We start from the raw sequence: 22,425 nt of genomic DNA, 5'->3' as shown, positions 1-22,425 counted from the left end.
TATAGTTGGTATGACTACCTGGAAAAGAGAAAAATACTGTGACACAATTACAGAATACAAACCTGAGAGAAATGCCATCATTCAGACTGAACAGTTAAAACACCAATTTTTGGAGGAGGGTACCGGGAATCAATCCCTGAGGCCATGTTAACATGTTGTTCTTCTCACATCTATCACACTTTTTAAATGAAATGATTGCCAGGCAATATGTTAACATGAAAATATTTTCTTCAACATACGTATGAATTGTACCTAGAAACCCAATTTGTACAATTATGAGCATTTGTAAATCTCTAACACACATAAAACCTGGGGCTTCTATTTTCACGCTGCCATTTTCTAGCCTTTATTTAAAGAAATGTCAAAGCTCTGTACAATAAACATAAAGAGTGCTAAACTGAATGGATCTGAAAGAATGGCTTCTAAGAAAGTAAAAGCTTCTTTGTTTCTGGCTACTTTCCAACTCCAATTATTTCTGCTGGAGAAATAAGAAAAACAAAAAAGAACAAAAGTTTTCCATAGGGCAAAAGTGATATTTTTTTGTTGTGAAGACATTTATGGATTTAATATTCAAACAGGGGAAAAGCTAAAAAAGAAGAAACCAAGTTTCAAAAAGAAGTCTAAAAAGAAAAATACAATTTGCTTATTTTCATATGAAACTTTAGAAATTTGTCCTGCACCATTCAATATGGATTTGAGTAATTGGGATTTTTGAATCTTTACTCACTGTAGTGGATTAATGATCAACTTGTAATGCCCAACTGAACTGAATCAGTATGGCCTGAGCACGGAAGATCTACCTGAGGATTGTTGTCAATAGCCATAAAAAGAGAACTGGAGCAGATCTTGGCCTGCTGATTTCCTAGGAGAAGCTTGCTGAGGATGGTTTTCCTGGTGCAAACTAGGCTGTTCTCATTGAAGGAGAAGCTTGGGGCCTCACTGTCACTGGGAATGGCTGCTGTTTTTGTCAGAGGAGCTCTGATCTTCACCATGAGCATCACTTCCTGGCTCCAGTGTGGATACCTCAGCTTGGCGGCACAAATCCTTTACTTCACTGGCATAGGTTTTCTGGCTTCCACCACTGGCCTTTGGGCCTTCAGATGCAGATCCTCAATATGAACAAGCATGAGACATTGCCATGTGCTCTAGGACACTGGCTGGACTCATGGAGGACATTGCCTTGGACTCTAAGCCTTTAACTGGATTTGCATGGGACACTGCTGTGATCCAGGTCCTTGGCTGGTTTTTCTGGGTGCCTAGTGTGCAGTCAATCTCTTGCATACCTTTGCATTTGACTTTTTGGATAATTATTGTAAAATAATCCTATAAATGATGTGTCCTGTAGTAAATGCATTCTCTTGCCAAAACCCTGACTAGAACACTCACAGATAATAATTGTACATATTTATAGGTTACAATGTGATGTTTTAATAGTTGTAAGCATTAATTGTTAAATTATGAGAATTAGCATGTCCACTACTTCAGATGTTTCTGATTTGCTGAGAATTATTCATATCATCTCTTCTAGTTATTTTTAAATCCCTAATATGAAATAGTTAGTTCTAATCACACTACTGTGCAAAACCACATCCAAATTCATGATTCCCACCAACTGCAACTGCATCAACTCTTCAACTTCTCTCCACCTATCCAACATTTTAGGTCCCCAGTTTCTGGTAATTATTACTCTCTCTATTGTGTGAGAGCAACTATTTAAGATTCCACAGTATTTGTTTTTCTGTGGATTGAGCTGGAAATTTTAAGATAAATACCAACTGGTTTTTGTGTATTTGAAGAGTAAATGAAACAATCTATTCTCTGTCCATCTCCCCTCCCCCCTCTCTCCTCCTCTTTCCATTCTCTCTCTCTGTCTCTCTTTCTCTCTCTTTCTCTCTGTCTCTCTCTTTCAGTTTGGTGTGGAATGTTTTCTGTGTTATTTCCAAGCATTCACATTTTAACTCTTTAGGCAATTCATTCGGAGCCCTAGACCTGGTTGTAATCTTCAACCATCATGCACAGGACTCCCTAGACCTTATTCAACAAAATCCTGCATGCACCATGAAAATTTTGAATTTTTACACTGAATAAAATTTCCATGTAACTATTCACTGAGGGCTTCACATCACATGCACCTTTATTACTCTGTATTTTATCATACATTTACGGTGCAAGATGCAAACGAGCAGAGACTTCACTTGTTATGTTCATCTTTTTGTTCTCACAGGAGTGTTTGAATACTTCTGTATTATGCAGAATAAAATTTTTAAAATGAGAATTAGAGAAAAATGACAGGGAGATAACACCAAATTAAAATGAATAAGCATAAATGTATTTAAAAACTAAATGGAACAGCAAACATTGAGTGAAAGGAGATATATAGTACCAATAATTGGATGCTCTTCAGGTGGATTAATAATTAAACTAGCAGAGGCCTACCCGTAAGTATGTATAATAAAGCATGTTACTTGAATTTTGCATCCTCTAGAATAGTGGTGGCCAACCTATGGCATGAGTGCCACAGTGGGCTGTTTGTTATCACTGAAAGCTGTAAATGTTCATCATTACTGCTCCAGAATATGACTAGTTTCTATTTCTTCAATAAGTCAGGATTTATGCCTCTGCATACATAGATATTTAATGTATGCGAGGAATGTACGTCAATTTAGTTGGTAATTCCTGAATAGTTACATAAAAGCTGGCATAAATGGCTATTTGTATGGAGGATATTTAAGTTGATCACCTACATCATATTTCTTACAAGAAATTGGATGCATTAAGGACCTCAGTATGAAAGTAGATGTTAAATTTTACAAAACCATCAATAAATTACATAAACTACATGGGTGTGCAAAATCATCTGATACAAGGAAAGAAACTCAGAATTAGGAATATAGACCTATTTGGTAATAAAATTTAAAATATTTTATATCTGAAAGTATCTAAAATCTAAAACCCTAAAATTTGATAGAAAGAAACTTAACTGGAAAATTTCACTGAAAAGCTGAAAAATATAGAAAATGGTCATGAGCTACTAAAAAGCAAATCAAAATGATGTTCCTATTCAGATATAAGAAATGGCCTCATTTCATTCAATGATGCTCCAGAGGTAAATATTCATTTCTCTATTCCACTTAATTAACTGAACAAGTCCTTAGAAATATTCAATTTATATTAAAATTACTTTAAGCATCTCAATTTCTGTTCTAATAGAGCTTCTGTTTCAATTGCTTAACTGTTTACTCTGAGCCTTATATTTCTGCATTGAATGTTTCCTTCTTTTTTGTGCATGTTTCCTAAACATAATAACAAATAAGTCAAACAAGCCATTAATCGATCTCAGTGATACTGAAACTCTGGCCTGGGACAGTGTGGCTCTCGGGTATCTTAGGTGGAAGTACTTGTCTCCCAGGCTCTCAGGAGCTTCCTGCTGCAAATTCTGCAGTGTTGTTCACCTGGATGCATTTTCTGGATGAAAGGGCTTCATGGTAACTCACATTCCTCCCTGAATAGTTTACAATGCAGATGTAAACTATGTTGCCACCAAGACAGTATGAAGGGGTCAACTATTAGTCCCCAAGTCAGATCCAGGAAACCAAAGTAAACAACCACATCCTATCCAGACCAAAGTTTCACACTCTGAGGGACCCAGGCAGGGAGATATTTAAAGCTCTGTATATCTGCTTGTTAAGCACATCTCCCTCTTTTTATCCCAGCCCTGAGCAGATAAATTCCCCATGGAATATTGCTCTGCACAAAGCAATTTTCCTTGCTGATTCTCAGGTCCCCAAGACAACAAGTTAAATACCAGGTGAATTAGTTCCTATTACTTCTTTTCCATGATGTCTTTGATTTTCCAATTGTCCAATCACCTAACTCCCAGTTAATCCCAGAACTAGACTACTGTTTTATGTAAAGTTTGACTCTGAGAATCTTTCTTGACTAGGAACCTTGGATTCTCAGTGCCTTTCATTGTGCTGTGGATAAAACTGATATCTTCAGAAAATTTTCTATTCCATTCCTCAAGAAGGAATTTAACTGCGAAGCTTTAATATACAACCATGAATACTGCAAAGCTTGGCTTCTTGATAGTTTTTTTTCAAAACAATATAATTATAATATAATACCACATATTAGGAGCTCTCATTTGAATCATATAGCTCTCTTGATAATTCAAGACATCAGTTAGGTTTTAAGGAATATTAATCTAAGATTAGCAATCTATAAGCCTTCTTTGTCTTTTTAAAGCATACTCTGTTGTCTCCACTGTTATGAGCCTCATTCTACACATCAACAACTAATGCTCAGAAAGTAAATAATCTGCCCAACTAGAAGTTAGTATCTAAATATATGAATTTTAGAGAGTGAGAAATATTCAGTCTATAACAGAATAAAGAGTTATAAGGCCAGGGAATGAATGCATAGAACATAGCAGTTGCTCAGGTGATATTTCTCATGAAAAAATGCAAAGATAATTTGATAGTACAATTACATTGAGATGTCAATTGGACACACTGGTGCCTTAACTCAGGCTGGTAGATGAGGGACAGCATGCAGTGTTGGGAAAGATTATAGTGGCATAAGGTTTACAAATGTGGAAAAAAGCATTTGGTGTGGCAAATAAAGAAATTATAGAAGACCAGAGAAGGGATACCTTGGGAATGTCTAGGGAAGGGGTCTTGGAGACAGTCACTGCTCTGCTCAACTTGAGGTAACCCACCAAGTTTTGAAAGGCCCAAATGGATAGAAAAAGCTGACATCATCTAATGCTGAAAGTGAGCTTTGTCCAACAACCAGCAAGATAAGAGAACCTCAGTCCTCACAGATCAAGCAATTGTACTCTGCCAACTTGACTGAGCCTATAGAATGCTCCTGAGCTCCAGTTGAGAACATATCATGACTAATGATGAGATCTGGACAATGTGAGACCCTAAATGGATAAATCAGCCATAGCTATGGTGAATTCTTATCTACAGAATAGAAGGATAGTAAATGAACTTTGTTTTAAAGGTGATCAGTTTTTGGCAATTGTTTTGTAGCAATAATAAACATGCATATTTTATATGGGTACTTACGTGTTTTGAGTTTTAAGGGACACATAATAGAACGTATTCATAAGATACAAAGAGCTATTCAAGGCATATACAACAGGAACATTAATTTTGTGTATATAGGATATCCATAATCTCAAACACTTATTAAATCTTCTTAGTAACATGTTAAATGCACTTTTCCAATCCTAAGCATGGTAAATTGCAGGGAGAAGCACACAAAAAGTTCAGGATACTAACTCAAAGCAACAAATAGGTGGCTACATGAGAACATGGGATGTCCATAGAAAGTTTATGGTACAAATTGAAGGAGCCAGATGTCAGGTGAAATACAAAAATGTTGACAGATAGAATAAGAAGTGAAATAACAGAAGTAATGCACATTTAAACAGAATACATGGTCCTTTAGTTGGTCAGTGAAGGAAAAGCTCTTCCATGGCGGGGTGAAATATAATCTCAGTGTACACTTAAGAATGCAGAATCTGCAGAATGCAGATTCTCTGCAGAATCTGATCAGAATGGTAACCCAAGCTATGACAAGTGACCTAGCACAGAAGAGCTAATTTTCAGCAATTACCAGTGGATTTACATTGTGCTATTTTTATCAGAAATAATAGGATCAAGGGTCCTTGTATTCTTTGATTTAATTGTATGTTTTGGACACATAATTGCTTCCTTTGTTATGGGTAATATATATGGTTTTGATTATTTTCTATGACGTTTTTTCCATTCCCTCCACATACTGATATACCCTCTGATTCAACAAGAGGAAAAGCTAAGAAAATAAAACAATAAGCATTGAAAAATAGTATAATAACAGGATACAGTAAATACCTTTTGATATAATGCCAAATGTTCATGATCTTAACTCTTCACTCAAGAGACACCGATTGGCAGATTGGATAAAAAGTAAAATCTTACTCTCTGTTGCCTGCAGAGGACACAGTGCAAACAAACACACAAACTGAAAGTGAAAGTTTGGAAAATGATACTCCTTGTGACCCCAGCTGAAAGCAAGCAGGAGTATCATTCCAATTTCTGACAATGTGAACTTCACTCCAAAGTTATGAGAAGAGACTAAGAAGATCAATACTTAATGGCAAATGGAATCATTCACAAGGAAAAAAATAACAATTGTAAATGTACATGCATTGAATGTTACTACACCAAATTACTTAAAATAAAAAATACAATTATAGTGGGGGACTTCAATCTCTTATAGAAATAGGTCAACTACACAAAAAAATTAAAGAAATATCAGAGTTTAACTAAACTTTTGATCAAATGAACTTCACAGCTATCTACAAATTGTGCCATTAGACAAAAACAGAATGCACACACTTCTCAGAAGCCCATGGAACTTTCTTTAAAATAGACCATATTTTATGTCACAAATCATCTTTAAATAAATGCAAAGTAATTGAAATCTCTTGCATCCTGTAAGGTCATAGTGAAATAAAATAAGAATCAACAGCTAAAGAAACCATAGAAATTATACAAACACATGCAGATTATATAATACTCTCATAAGTAATCAGTAGGTCATAGAAGAAATCAGAAAAGAAAATTTTTAAATTCCTAAAGTAAAAAAAAAAAATAGCCATAGAAAATAGCAAAACCTAAGGGATAAAATGAAAGTAGAGTTTAATGTGTAACTAAATTTAAAAAAGAGGATTGCCAAAGAAATAGCCTAATACTTCACCTCAAGGTCATAGCAAAACAAGAACAATCCAATCCTAAATTGTAGAAGTAAAGAAATACATATCAGAGTGGAAATTAATGAAAATATGACTAAAAACAGCAGAAAGGGTCAATCAAAAATTTGGTTTTATGCAATGTTAAATAAGTTTGACAGAGTTTTATAGAAACATCAGAAAACGAATGATACAAGGATTTCCACTTTCACTCAACCGCTTCAATATGCTATTCTACGACTGTATTAACAAGAACAAGAGAAAGAAGAGATTTGAATAGGAAAGTGAGAAACTGAAAGTGTAAATGAGGATCAAAATGTATAATAGATAATGTGAAATAGAAAAAAAAAAATCAATGCACAAAACCTAATAGTATTTCTGTTCACCAATAAGGGACTTACTGACAAAGAAGTCAGCAAAGCAAACCAAATCATCATATTTTAAAAAATTAATATACCTAGAAAGCAATTTAACCAAGGAGGTGAAAGAGCTGCATAACAAAAACTTAATTACTGTGAAGAAAGATTGAAATGGACATTAGAAAAAGAAAGATAGTCTCCATTCCTAAAGAGGGAGAACTCATTTCATTAAAATGGTCATTTTACCAAAAGAAATCTAAAGATATAATACAACTTCTATTAAATTACCAATATTTTTCACAGAACAGGAAAATACACTTATAAAATATATATATATATATATATATATATATATATATATATATATATATATATATATGAGAGCAGAATATCCAGGGCAATGGTGAAGGAAAAGAAAATCTGAAAGAATTTCAATTCCAGATTTTACATTATACTATGAAGCTATTTTAATAAAATCGCATCATGATGGCACAAAAAGTAGACACATAGATGAATGTCATAGAATAGAATACACAAAAACAACATGTACTTTTAGTTGTCTGATATTTGCCAAAGCAACTAAAAACATGTGAAGAAACAATAGCCTTTAAAAGAAAAAAGCTGCAGAGGCGTCACAATGATGGCAGCCACCATCCTGTGGTGAGGTAGCAGATTCTCCGCCGACCTTGCCCAGCCCCTTTCCCCTCCTGCGGACTTAGCAGCTGGCGCGTGCGGAAGTATGGCGGTCCGAGGTCCAAGAGCAGGCCGCAGTCGCAAGAGCAGCGGTGCGGCCTGGAGCGCAGGTTGGGGGACAGACCACTCCGCGGGGCGAATATGACAAGCCCCGGCTTCCACCGCTTTCCTCCCGAGAGCGAGAGGAGCGCGGGCAACCCCGGGGCCGGCCAGGCCACAGACCCCGCGCAGCGGCCAGCACCCGGCGCAGGCCTGGCATCGGGGCTGAAGCGGCACCATGCAGGTCACCCTGAAGACCCTCCAGCAACAGATTTTCAAGATCAACGTCGACCTGGTAGAGACGATGGACCTCCAGCCACCGAACGCACACCTACATGAGAGTTACACCCCGAGGAGGCCTCTTTGGTGGTGAAGATTTTGCGTTAGAGACCTTCAAATCCAGGTGCAAATTCAGCCCCAGATTTAGTGGGTCCACTGTCTTAGAAGTCCTGAAACCATGCACCTTCTCCGACTCCCCGAATAGCATTTCAAAGGAGAAAAAGATACAAAAACTTTAAATTTCTTCTGCAGTTAAAGTCTTAAACATTTCCCAAGTGTACCTGATAAATCCTAATATCGTTTTCTGTGTTTCTGACTGTAAAAAGAGAAATTAGTTGGCTTTAACACAACTTTATACCAAGAATCTAGAAGATGCCTTGAGTGTCAATTTTTTCTGTTTTGGAATTGTGATGCTGTATACGGTTAAAATTTATGTAATGTTAAGTTTGAACCAACAACTTGCTGTCTGTCTATATTTTTAAAAATAGTTGATTTCGATTTTGGGTGCAGATCAGGGCCCATAATGCTAATTAAACTGACCTCAGTTCCTCTTTTAGCATTGAGTCTTAACTTGCTCAGTTAGCCCTGGGCAAATTACTCTGGGTTGTATCTTCTACAATAGGAATAATACTTGTAGAGATATGAGGATTAGATAACACTTGGTTGGTGATCAATAAATGAGATCAGTTATTTAATCAGTGGCTAAAAAAAAATCAGTGACTACTTAGAGTGAAAATGTAGTTTTACTCATCTGGTTTAATCTAAAGTTCTCTACATCTTTTAATTGCTTAAGAAATGGAGAATTCCTATTCTTTTGGGGATTGTGGCACAAAGTGGCTTTTAGTAGACATATTTTATATAATAAATTCCTAAAGATAAAGAAGATACAAGTTTTGGATGAGAAACTTCGGTAATTACTTCAGAAGTAATTGTTAACATCCTGTGAACTGATACTAATAGAATCAAATTCTTGACTATTTTGCTGCTTAGTGTGTTCTTGTAAATTGAAGGATGAAAGTTAAAATGCAATTGTCTGTTTAATGATTTTAGACAAAATGACATAAAATGCTTCTTTGACTTTGGTTTTTTGTGGTGATAAATACCGGTCCCACAGTAACTTTATTAGCTTATAATAATATTCAGAATTACAAAATTAAGGAAACCTACAGAATACTCTGCATAAATATGTGGGGTTTTTGAAGTTATGCATACTCCACGTGCAATGGGAGTATTTAGGTTCTGTAAGATTTGTGTAGTTCTTCCGTCAGTTTACACATATGCTTTATTTGTATAAATTCTTAATCACACTTACTATTTTCCACTTTATTTGCAGAAAATGTAATAAGTATTGGATAAGTATGCTTTTTGTTGTTGTTGATTTTTGGTACCCGGGATTGAACTTGGGACCTTGTACTTTCGAGGCCACTGAGCTAAATCCCCAGCCCTGCATAAGTATGTTTTCAATAAGCTCATTATTGTAGAGTGGCCTCTTCAACTTTCTGTTAACCATTTACATAAATGTAATTTGTTAGTGTTATTAACATAAATGTAAAAAATAATGTTGTAAAAATATTTTTCAAGCCAGGGTCTAGGATTGAGCCAGGGTCTCCTGTAGACTAGGCACTAGGCTAGTGCCCTGCCACTGAGCTACACCCCATCTCTTACTTGAGTTTTGATTAATACATATTATTTATACAGTGCTTTAGAATTCACTAGAAAAGAAACAATGAAAATAATATTAATGATATTCCTCCCTCCACTGCTCTGCTTTGTGTAAATCCTGCTTGCAGAGCAGTGGAGGGAAGAAAGCAAAGAGTTCTGGCAGGACTTTCTGAGTCTGTTATGTTCCTTTGGTGACAGATCACAGAAGTTGTCATGGCTACCCAGGTACATTCTACAAACAGCATAGTTACCTAGTTAACCCATAGTTGCCTAATAATACAGTTAACACATAGTTGCCCAGTTCCATATGGATGGGTGATCTCCTCTCTCATTTCCCCCCTTGAGTCTCTTATATTAACTTTTACCATTTATATCATGTTTTATCTTAATGCCTATGATTATGTAATCTTTTATAGATTGATATCTTATAGCTCATAAGACCTTAGAGGCTGTTTTCGATGTATGGTGGTTAAAAAAATAAAATTATTAGCTCCCTAAGCCTTAATTTTGTGGTTTTGTTTATCAAGGGTCCTAATTTGTTTCTGGTGCAAGACACAATTAGGATTTTAAACTCCCAAGTGGTTTTTATCTCTGAGTTAAACCAAATTGGTGGACAACCAGCCTTAGGTTTACATATCTTATATGTAGCCAAATTATGGGTGAAGGTTTTTATGACCTTTTCTTTACAAACATGGTAAGTATCCACATCCAAAACAGTCATAACTGAAGTTTCTGCCCAAGCAGGGGTCACAATTTTTGGATGTCCCTGCAGGAATTACTCTGTCAAGCATTGTTCCTGGAGTGGAGGAAAAGGGACCCACTAATAAAAGTAACCAATATTAGTAAAACATTTTACCCATAAAAGGAAAATGAGGGCTGTCATGGGGGTCATCAAAATGACTGTTAGTGGACCCTTCCATTTGAGCTTAAGGCTCTCTTGTCACTGCACAGTCAGGCATGTATAAGAACTGATGGACCAGCTTGTGGCCCCCTATTTTGCAAATCAGCTGGCAAAAGGCTTATGTCTTGTTTTTCCTGTGGCCTCCTTGATATCAGTTGACGTTTTATGTCTGAGAAGCCCAGTGGAAACCATCACAACCAAAAGGTTTGTTCTCATAACGATTATATCTGAGGGATTTCAGTCTGATGAGGCCTTGTGAAGGAAGTGGGGGAGCCAGAAGGGAATTTGGGGCCAAACCTGAGGTCAGACCAGATACATAGTGGAGTCTAAACAGAGGTGGGTCTCTGAGGGTGAAGCTGCCAAGGGGCCATCTGCAATTATAGGGCCTACTCTGGAGGTGCCAAGGGTCTTGGAGATGGGGCTGGTATCTGTTGCCCATAACAGTAAGGTTTGTCTGGGAGTGAGAGTGGTAGTGGGAGGTTCAATACATCTAAGGCTGAATCCTCTGGATGGCCCTCAAAAATGGGCAGAGTTTTTGTCAGGTCTTTGCCTGTTTGGACCTGCTGCTGTGGAGAACAGAACTCTGGAAAGGGGTTCCCTCAGCCAAAGGGGGTGGACAAAGAACTAGCTGTAACCCTGAGTCCACATAAGGGAACTGATCTGAGTGCCTGGGGTTTTTTGTTACATCCTGATGACTGGTCTTACCTGTCACACTTTCTGGATTAAGCTGTTTTTTTAAATAAGCTTTGTGTGGACCATCCAACCTGAAAGGATGGGCATTCTATCTCATAAAAGGTTGTGAGTTTCCCTGAAGTAAGTTTCTGATCATAATCTCCAGTAAATCACTTATTAAAGTGGGTTTTTTTGGATCATAATCACTACAGCAGTGTTTTTACTATGGTTCCCACCCATAGATTTCCTCCCACAGAAATGAACAACTAACAAGACATCAATCACTTCATCTATCACCAGCCAGTCTCCTCTTGGAGATATTTCAGGTTCCTCTTAAGCACTGGCAGCCCAGTGATCCTATCACCACAGAGCTGCCCCAAGCCATATGAGCTGGCCCTGGACCCCTGGTTCGTGACTCCACACTTGCTTTGGCCCTATGCCACCCTACTGGAGCTGGAATGCGATGTGTGTCCCATTTGCACACACAAGCACAGATTCAACCAAACTAATACTCCTACCTGCCAACAGCAGTGGCCAAACCCACCTTCCAGCAGCCTAAAGTATTTGGGTTTCAATGCAGACCTTCAGCCAGTTGGGGAAGACAGAGGGTGATCAAACCTCTTTTGGACAGTCCTCCTTGGATCTTCTCCTCAAAACAGGGTCCCTCAACCTTACCATGATTTAGACATCTGCCAAATGGCATTTCGTCCTCTCCATGTGAACTGTCAGGCAGTGAGCTGGGGTATCTCAGCTGGTCATATGGGGAGACAGGAAATATTCTGTTGGCACTAAGCAGGAGCTCATTGGCCGGCCAGCCACACTCCCCTGCTCTGCCTGTGTGGGAGGCAATCACCCAGGAGTGACTGTGTTAGGTTCCCAGTTTCCTGGCCAATGCACCAAATGAAACAGGAAACAGTGAGCAGCTGGGCACAGATAACTCTTTACACAAAGATAGGAGCAAAACTGGCTTTTAATGTTGCTGGCAGCTCAGCGAGTGACTCTTGTCAATAGGGAGAGCCCCAAACAGAAATTTGTGCTTCCCAACATACCAAGTATTACAGAAAACAATTCAGAGATTCCACAAAAAAGTAAAAATAGGAAATCCATTTTACCAAGCTACACCTATCCTGTGTATTTTCTCAACAGGATTAAAGCCATCACTTTATAGAGACACATGCATAGCCATTTTCGTAGCATTGCAACTTACAATATCCACACAATGGAAGCAGTCTAAATACCCAACAATCCATGAGTGGATAAGGAAAATGTGGAATATTAATGCAAAAGGACTTACTCAGTGAAAAGAAGGATAAATTCAAGTCATTTGTACAAAAATGGATGGAATTTGCAATCTTAATATTAAGTGAAATAAGGTAAATGTACAATGCTAAATATTACCTGGTTTTATTTCATATGAGAAGATTAAAACATAAAGAGTAAAAGAAGGGTGAGAAGAGAGAAAACAGGAAGACAGTGTTCTTGAAGTTGGGGAAGGACATCAGGGCAAGTAGGGGAGAAGGGAGGGAAGAAAGAAGAAAAAGGATCAAGTGAACTAAATTATATGCACCATATATAAACATTTACATATTATATGTACAATTTGTCAAAATTAATGGGATTATCATGTATTGTAAGCATATACCAATTAAACAAAAGAGTTCACTTCCAGAGCTCCTGGGTTATAAAATCATTTCTTGAGAAACATCCTATTGTGATGGGATTGATCTCATAGGTAACTTGGCATTTTCTTAACAGCATTTAGTGTTTTGTCTTTGTTTTCTGTTTCTGGGATCTTGACTATGACGTGTTGTGGAGAAGTGCTTTTCTGGTCATATCTGTTTGGAGATCTGAATGCCTCTTGTAACTTGTATCTCTCTCAATCCCTAGATTTGGGAAAATTTCTGCAAAACTTTATATATATATCTTTATATACAAAGATAAATTTTAGATTATTATATTCTAACCTTAGGCCCACTTTAATTCCAATAATCTTTAGGTTAGATGTTTTCTGAGTGATCTAGGATTGCTGAGATCATTTTTTATCATTTTTGTTGCTTTTTGAGTATGACTGAGTTGCTGTCCTTGTACATCAACTTTGTTTTCAAGTCCTGAGGTTCTATATTCTGACCACTGATATCTACTGCCAAACTTTCAATTGAGTTTTTTTATGTCTAGGATTTCTCCTTGATTCCTTATCATAAATTCTACAACTAAAGTGTTCATGCACATTCTGTATGTCTTCCTTAATTCATTCAGCTGTTGATGTGTATCTTTTTAAGCTAGTTGGTCATATTATTAATAGAATTATCTAGTTGTCTAATTTTAATGAACATCTTAGTAAATGCCTCATCCATCTCCTTATTTTTCTTATTTTTAAGGAAATTGGAGGGAATTAATAAAGTGGTAGAAATCTAACATTAAAACACTTTAGATATAACTCTTGTTGGGTTTGAACTTGGCAGGAAGGACAATGCAAGACACTATAAAAAAGCCATAATTAACTTTACTCACAGTTGCATATACAAATATTTCCAATATACACATTCAAGAGATCAAGAAAGGAGAAAATAAAGAAAAAACAATAAAAACACATTGTTCTGCTTGTATTTGAATATCAGAAAATAAAGTACGTAGGAAGAGAGATTTGGGAAAATAGGACAGAGGAAGTCAATGAGGTAGAGAAGGCAGGAGAGAATTTAAGTGGAAAATGGTGGAAGATACAGGTGGATTAATTCCAATTTATGACCTAACAAAAATCTGATTTAATGAACCATATTAAACTACCCTTGCAATCAATATGTGTTCCTAATATGATAGGTAAGTATAACTTAGAATTAAGAACAATAACTCAAACTCACATGTCTTACTAGATACATACAATCCCCTAGCACTTACTAAAAGCAAAACCAGAAGAAAACAAGAAAAGAAATAGTAAATTTACTCTACAGTTCACATTCAAGCAGATTGCTCTTCCACCTTAGTTCAAATATAGGGAAGCCTTATAGTGTGTGCATAGGGTTGCACTGCACTGCCCTGTGGTTGTGGGTGGGCACTGAGGTAGGTCAACAAGTGCTTGAATTATTTCCCCACAACCAACTCAGACCCTTTTGTTCCCAGGAGAGAAGGGGTTGGAATGTTCAGAGGGTTGCCTGAGAGTGCTTCTCACTCCCTCTTCAGGCAGAGCTCTGCTAGATTCAAGTACTCTCCTGTGGGTGTGGCTGGTTGTTATATTTCCTCTATCTTAGGTCCATGTGCCTCAAATGGGTCAAGTTCATTTAGAACTGATTCAGCAGGACTCCTCAGTTAGTCCAGTCTTTCTGTTTCCTACAGAAGCTTCCCAGTCACCGACAATTTACCCCACAGAGCCATCTGTGGATGCCTTTGACTGCTGTTACACTGAAATTCCCACCACAGGTTACCAGCTGTTCCCCAGACAAAGGACTATTATTTAGAATATATAAAGAACTTTAAAAAATCAGACAGTCCAAATTTAAAGACCTAATTCAAAAATGGGCATCTGAAATGAAGAGCCATTTCTCAGACAAAGAAGTAAAAGCAATAAATAAACATAAGAAAATATGTTCAACATCACTGTTTATTTGAGAGATGCAGATGAAAACAACACTGAGATTCCCTCTCACTCTGAAAAGAATGGCTGCTATCAAGAAATGAACAAATGCTGTCAGGGTTTGGAGAAAAAGGAACCCTTCTCCATTGTTGGTGGGAATGCAGACTGGTGCAACCACTGTGGAAATCAATATGGAGATATCTCAAAAAACTAGGACTAAAGGTCCCATTTGACACAGCGATTCCCCTGCTTGTTATCTTCCCAAAAGAGTTTAAAAGAATCATACCACACTGATATATGTGCACCTATATTTATAGGTGCAACATTTTTAATACCTAAAATTTAGAAACAACACAATCGCCCATCAACTGGTGACTGGATAAAGAGATGTGTTTTTTTTTTTAATAAAATGGAGTACTACTCAGCCATAAAGTATGAGAATCTAGAGACATTTATAGCTAAATGGATGCACATTGAGTCCATAAACTTAAGTGAAATAAATAGGACAGACATGTAAATACAGAATAGTTTCTCTAGCGTAAGAAACTGAAAGTGTAAATAAGGATCAAAATGTATAATAGATAATGTGAAATGGGAAGAAAAAGTGTAAAGGGGAAGGGGAACTGAGAGGGGTAGGAGAAAGGAAAGAAGGGAAAGGAAAAAATATGAGAAAAGGAAAAACTGGAAACAAAGCCTTTGTAAATAGGGAGGGGTGGAGGGATTGAAGGGGGGGCAGGGGAATTGGGAAAAAATAAGAACCAAGATATATCATTTAAAGATACAAATTCCCAATGATGAATGTCATCATGTTGTATACCTAAAATGTACAAATAAACTTAATGAAAAAAATTCTATACTCCCCAATAACAATCAGTGAAATTGAAAAACAAAAACCCAAAACAGAAAAGCCCAGGTCCTGATGGCTTCACTGATGAATTCACAAGAAATTTAGGGAAGAGCCAATGCCACTACTTCTCAAACTCTTTAATGCAATTGAAAGGGAAGCAATACTTCCAAATTTATTCCAGTAAGCAAGCATTATCTTGATAATGAAATCAGAGAAAAACTCAACCAAAAAAGAGAACTACAGGCAAATCTCCCTAATGAACACAGATGCAAAAATACTCAATAAGACACTGGCAAACAGAATATTGAGGATCACCAAGATCATGAACCCTGACAAAGCTGGATTCATCCCAGGGATGAAAGGATGGTTCAACACACATAAATCAATAAATGTAATACACTATATTAACAGAGCAAAGGACAAAAACCATATGATCATCTCAATAAATGCAGAAAAAGCATTTGACAAAATCCAACACTCATTTATGATAAAAACTCTACAGAACATTGGAACTGATGGTCTTTATCTCAACCTGATAAAGGCTATGTATGAAAAACCAATAGCCAACATCATACTAAACAGTCAAATACTGAAATGCCTCATGCTAAAATGAGGAACAAGAGAAGAATGTCCACTATTATCATTCTTATTTAAGATAGTTCTGGAAACATTAGCCACAGCAATTAGACAAAAGAAAGAAATAAAAAGGAATAAAGATAGGAAAGGAAGAAGTTAAACTGTCATTATTTGTGGATGATGTGATACTTTATATAGAAGATACTAAAAACTCCACTGAAAATCTTCTAATTTAATAGCCAGATTCAGTAGAGTAGCTAGATACAAGGTCAACACTCAAAAATCAATAACCTTCTTCTACATGAATAACAGACTCACTGAAAAAGAAATTGGGGAAATAATTCCTTTCATAGTAGCATCCAAAAAATTAATATCTAGGAATAAATCTAATGGAAGAAGTAAAAGAACTCTACTTTGAAAACTACAACACACTGAAAAAAAAGATCAAAGATGATAACAGAAAATAGAAAGACATCCCTTGCTCCTGAGTAGGATGAACCAATATAGTGAAAATGGCTATATTTCCAAAACTTCTATATAGATGCAATGCAATTCCAATTGAAATCCCCACAATATAGGTCACAGAACTAGTGAAAACAATCCAAAAAATCATTTGGAACTAGAAGAGAACTATAATAGCAAAAGCAATTCTAGGCACCAAAGACAAGGTGGTGGGTAACGACAATGCCCAACTTGAAACTACAATACAAAATCATTGTGATAAAAACTCCATGATACTGGCAAAAACAAACCTGAGGATCAATGGAACAGATTAGAAGATTCAGACACAAATCCAGACATATTAAGGTACCTCATCTTTTACAAAGGAGCCAAATACCCTTACTGGAGAAAAGATAACCTCTTTAATAAATGGCGCTGGAAAATCTGGGTTTCAACTTGCCCAAGATTAGAATTAGATCTACATCTCTCATCATGCACTAAACTAAAATAGAAGTGGATCAAAGATCTAAGTATTCAAAGAGTAACACTACACCTGCTGGAAAATGGGTTAGGTAGAACTCTTGAAGACATTGGCATAGGAAAAGGTGTTATGAATAAAACCTCAGTCACACTTGAATTTGCACAAAGAATCAACAGCTGGGGTCTCATCTTATTAAAAAGCTTCTGCACAGCAATAGAAACCACCAACAGGGTGAAGAGAGAAACTACAATGTGGAAAAAAAAATGTACTAGCTGTTCCTCAAAAAAGGAACTATAATCTAGAATATATAAAGAACTTAAAAAAATCAGACAACCCAAAATTAAAGACTTAGTTCAAAAATGGGTGTCTGAAATGAACAGACATTTCTCAAAGAAGTAGAAATAGCAAATAAATATATGAAAAATGTTCAACATCACTTGTCATAGGAGAAATGCCAATGAAAACAACACTGAGATTCCATCTCACTCCTGAAAGAATGGCTGCCATCAAGAAATCAACCAATAACAAATTCTGGTGGGGCTGTTCAGAGAAAGGAACTCTTCTCCACTGTTGGTAGGTGTGTAGGCTGGTGCAACTACTGTGGAAATCAGTGCACAGGTACCTCAAAAATCTAGGATTAGAGGTCCCATTTCCCCTGCTGGGTACTCTCCCAAAAGAATTAAAAGCATCATACCACAGTAATATATGCTCACACTTGTATACAGAAGCACAAATTTTCATAGCTAAATCTTGGAAACAGCCCAAAAGCCTATCATTTTGAGAGTGGATAAAGAAGATGTATTTTTTTATATATAAAATGAAGTACTACTCAGCCATAAAGGAAGATAAACTTGGGACAGATATAGGTAAATGGATTCATCTTGAGGGCATATTCTTAAGTGAAAGAAATTGTACACACGTGTAAATACTGAATTGTTTCTGTGGTGTGAGAAACTGAATGTGTAAGTGAGAACCAAAATGTATAATAGATACTGTGAAATAGGAAGAAAATCTTCAAAGGGGAAGGGGAACTAGGAAGGGGAGCCAGGAAAAGGAAAGAATGGAAAGAAAAAAATAGAAGATAAGAAGGAAAAAATGGAAACAAAGCTTATGTAGATAGGGAGGGTGGAGGGGTTGAAGAGAGAGCAGGGGAATGGGAAAAAATAGCAATCAAGATATATCACATATAAGTATAAATCCTCAATGATGAATGTGATAATAAGGTACACCTAAGATTTACCAATAAACTCAATTTAAAAAATGCATAATCACATGAGCATTTAGACTTGTTTTTCAGCATTCAGTCAGGCTGACCTGAATGTAGTGATGTTTACACTGTTTACATTCTTTGTATTGTCTTCCCACTCAGACTCTACTGCTTTCAATAAAAATTTAGTTTTGTAAAACAAAACAAAACAACACATAAAGAATACATCCATCATGTGGAATTGAAGCAAATACATATTATATCATAAGACTTTTTACTCTCCTTCCCCTCTGCTCCCTTGCATCTCCTCAGCGCTTCATCCCCTTCCAAGTTCCACAAAGTGTACCTCTCTTTTTACTGTCATCTATCCTTATTTTGCTTTTTAAATTATTTACAATTTGAGTTTCTACTAAAAGAGAAACCAATATTAATATTCTATCTTGATGACCTTAAACATTGTACATTAATGTCTTCTAGGTTTATTGAGTTGTAATCACTATCTTCCTTTAGGGGCTTTATATTTACTTTGTATATTTAAATCCTCAATTCTTGGTGACACAGAAAAACATATATATTTCATAATTTCATGTTAGGATGAATATTACCTGAGAGGCAAAGAGGTCATCTTAATATGTTCATGTAAGAACTTATATATATATAGTATATATAGAGAGAGAGAGAGTGTGTGTATACACAATTTTTATATACTCCTGTTGAAAAAAATACTCATTATAAAATGTCCTCCTTTTTCTCTTTTTAGAATTTTTAGAAGTAATTTTTTATTAGCCCCACTGGGAGGGAGCACATTCTTCTCCTCTCTGTGATAACTCCAAGAGGACAAAATTGGCTGCAAATTCTCCCTTCATTTCTGGTCCCCAGAATTCTAGCAGTTATAGTGCCTAGAGATAAAAATATTAGAAGTATTATTTTTAGCTTCTGAAACTTTATTTTTAATACATACATTCCACAAACAGAAAGCCTCTAACATCACACACAATTCCATAACCAAATGTTTCAATTTTATCAATATTCTTCAACTATTTATACTATCTTTCCTCAACAAAAGTGCAATCCAAGAAACCTTGACAAGAAATCTTTACCAATAACAGTATATTTTTGAGCTGGTTTTAATGGTGCCCGCCCATTTTATTTTCTTTTAATCACCTGGAATAACAAAGTCAACAGGACATGGAAATGAACTTGGTTAGGCAGCATCCTATGCAAGAACCAAAACACTAAAGGGCACTTTCTCCTCACCTCTTCTCCAAGCTCAGCTAAACTTACACAGGAGACTAAACAGAAAAGCAAACTGGGATTACTTACCTGGGAGCAAGAGAACAGACTGCACAGTTAAGCACTGGTCTGGCAATACTAGATGAAAAGATTTCAGATTATTAGTTTTGTTAGTTTCATTATTTGAACACCTAATAATGTTCTTTTCTTGATGATCTACATTTTGCCAAACAAATATGAAAAATTTTTTTATTCTGAAAATATTTACTTCTAAAAACTGAAATTTAAAGGATATTTGGAGAAGCTCCTTTGTCAATGTAACAGGACAACTGAACCACCTCTCAATTTCATGGCACAATATCTGTCTTTTAAGGTATAAACATAGTGTATCTATGCTTTAGATGTAACCAGAAGAAAGTGAGAGAACTGAGTTGGCCTGAAGAAAAAAATGATCTATCATAAACTGTCTTCCCCCCACACTACAGCAGGTAATTATATTTGTTGAAGGCATAGAACTCTTACAAATAAATGACTAAAAAATGTTAGAGTACATGAAAAATCAATGAAATTATTTGTGTCTCTTAAGACTGCTTCATATTATTGAACACTATTCATCAGAAAAACAGAAACTGAATCTCCAGGATGACTGATATCTTTTAATATTCTAAGTACAACAAAAATAATAATCTTTCTTGACAATAATCTTTCTTGATCCAATTATGATCAAGGTGCTCAGGGCAAGCTTGGAGAAAAATATGAAGGTCAGAACTTTATCTTTTTAATGTTGCATATTTAATTGTATTTTGTTCTCAAATGAGCCAAACTGTCCCTTTTAGATAAAAATGTAATGCATTAACGTCAAAATATTTTGAGTATGTTACTCATGCCTCTTTTTATATAACTGCATACATCCATAAAATCATCAATGTACCATCAAAATAACACCCAAAAGCAATTTTTACTCAATTATAGAGAAACCTCACCATTCTTACTTGTCAAGGGGGTAGAAAACAATCTAAGGAAAACATACGGGATGCAGCATACATTAACCCCACAGTGATGTTACACTGAAGAGTTTGCTGAATGCAATGTATAGGTCAACTTTAAGCTTCCAAACAATAAGTAGATTTCACTAGAAATATGTAGGTGGGTGGAAGTACAACATTACAAATATTTTACTACTAATATTAAATTCAGAAATAAAATCCAAATTGTTCTCTGAAAACAAAAGAAACTTACCAATTTATAAACTTGGGTAAGAGAATCAATAGGGAAATTTTTAATTCACAATTATAGCTTTGTGTATCAATGACAAACATCCAAGGGCTATATTCTATAGACCTCTTGTAGTTGCATTAAATGTTGTCTGACCAATAATATTTTCCTGTTTCACATAGGCATTCTGAGCTCCCTCTTCACTGTGAAATATTTTTCAGATCAAATAAGCTTCAGCAAACCAAATAATAATCATCGAAAGTGAAAGGTGAAGATTACTAGTTGATGCATTGTTTTTTCAATGCTATGTTGTTTCAAACATAACATAAAATATCTCACATAGTAAAAATGAAACTCAAGCACAATAATGCTTAAGAGGAAAAGTCACACTGAGAAAAAAGTTATAATCCAAATGAATAATATAAAATATTCACATAAATATCAAATTTGGCTATTTGTACAATGATTATTTTTAGTAATCTTTTATCATATACACATATTATACTTGAAATTATCAAATTCATTTGTGAAAATCTTATTCCAATTCAACAAATGTATAGGGTACCAATGTATTACAGTCTAATGATCAGAAGGCAGTGTTTTTTAGAAGGCTCAGTCCTCTAAAGAAGTTCTGTAAGTGATCTTTTCTTTTGTCAACAACAAAGTATCATGAGGATCTTTAAGGTGACTGATTTTTAATACATACTATTAAGCATTACAACAGTGGTTTTCTAAAATGACACATACTTGAAAAAGAAATGCTAAAATTATTATTTTCTTCATTCCCTCCTAAGTTCAACTCTGTTTTTGGAAACTTGATATTAAATGGGTTAGATATGGCTGTAAGGCATTATGTGGAAGCCAAATGTGACATGACTGGTTCTGAAGCTCACCAGTTAGGTCCTATGGCTGTCAGATTTACCTGTGGGAAGGATCTGATACCATCAGCACTTCCAAAGTGCAATCCATAGACATCATCACCCCCAAATCACTCTGCATGGATTCTCCTTAAGAGCTACTCTGACCAACTTCAGAGAACTCAAATGACATAGTTCTGCCTTTCTGCCCTCTCAGTTCAGAGTGTGTCACTTCTAAATTTATTTCACATATTCTGCTACAGGTCAGTTTAGCTAAAAATGTTTGCAACACCAGTAGCTTTCAGGTCTTCTAATTTTGGTATTATTTTCAGTATGAAAACTAACTGTTAAATTACAACAGTGAAAGTAAGAGTACTCATGTCTACTTTCAAGTCATCTGTGAGTGTAAACTAGATGTCAATTTGTGCTGCAGAACACTAAGCCAAGACAGCCTAATACACTATTAGCTTTCCAGGCTCAGACTTACATTCACTTATCACGTATTTTGCCTAAGGCCCATGGAAGATCTAGAAGTTGGTTTTTAGAAAGTTCACATTTTACTAGGAGCTCCCTCTCTACTGCTCCTATGCTTTTAGTTCACAGCCACATAATCCCTCCCTTTCCTACATTCATCCCATCCTCCCCACAACTTT

The 22,425-nt window shown here is 36.0% G+C and overlaps 1 long non-coding RNA gene across 1 annotated transcript in view; it reads left to right on the top strand.

The window, feature by feature from the left end:
• The first annotated feature begins 7,759 nt into the window (after positions 1-7,759).
• The window catches only part of LOC147824744 (uncharacterized), a 32,382-nt gene continuing 17,716 nt past the window's right edge, over positions 7,760-22,425 (top strand). Inside the window, exon 1 of the long non-coding RNA XR_015442043.1 lies at positions 7,760-8,236. This is a non-coding gene — a long non-coding RNA (uncharacterized LOC147824744). The remainder of the gene's footprint in view (positions 8,237-22,425) is intronic.

This window comes from Heterocephalus glaber, unplaced genomic scaffold, assembly GCF_053883595.1.
Source record: "Heterocephalus glaber isolate CG9 unplaced genomic scaffold, H.glaber_assembly_v1.0 deba00001532, whole genome shotgun sequence".
NCBI lineage: Eukaryota > Metazoa > Chordata > Mammalia > Rodentia > Bathyergidae > Heterocephalus > Heterocephalus glaber.
Note: the sequence above shows the minus strand (reverse complement) of the source record. Positions and strands in the feature narration are given on the sequence as shown.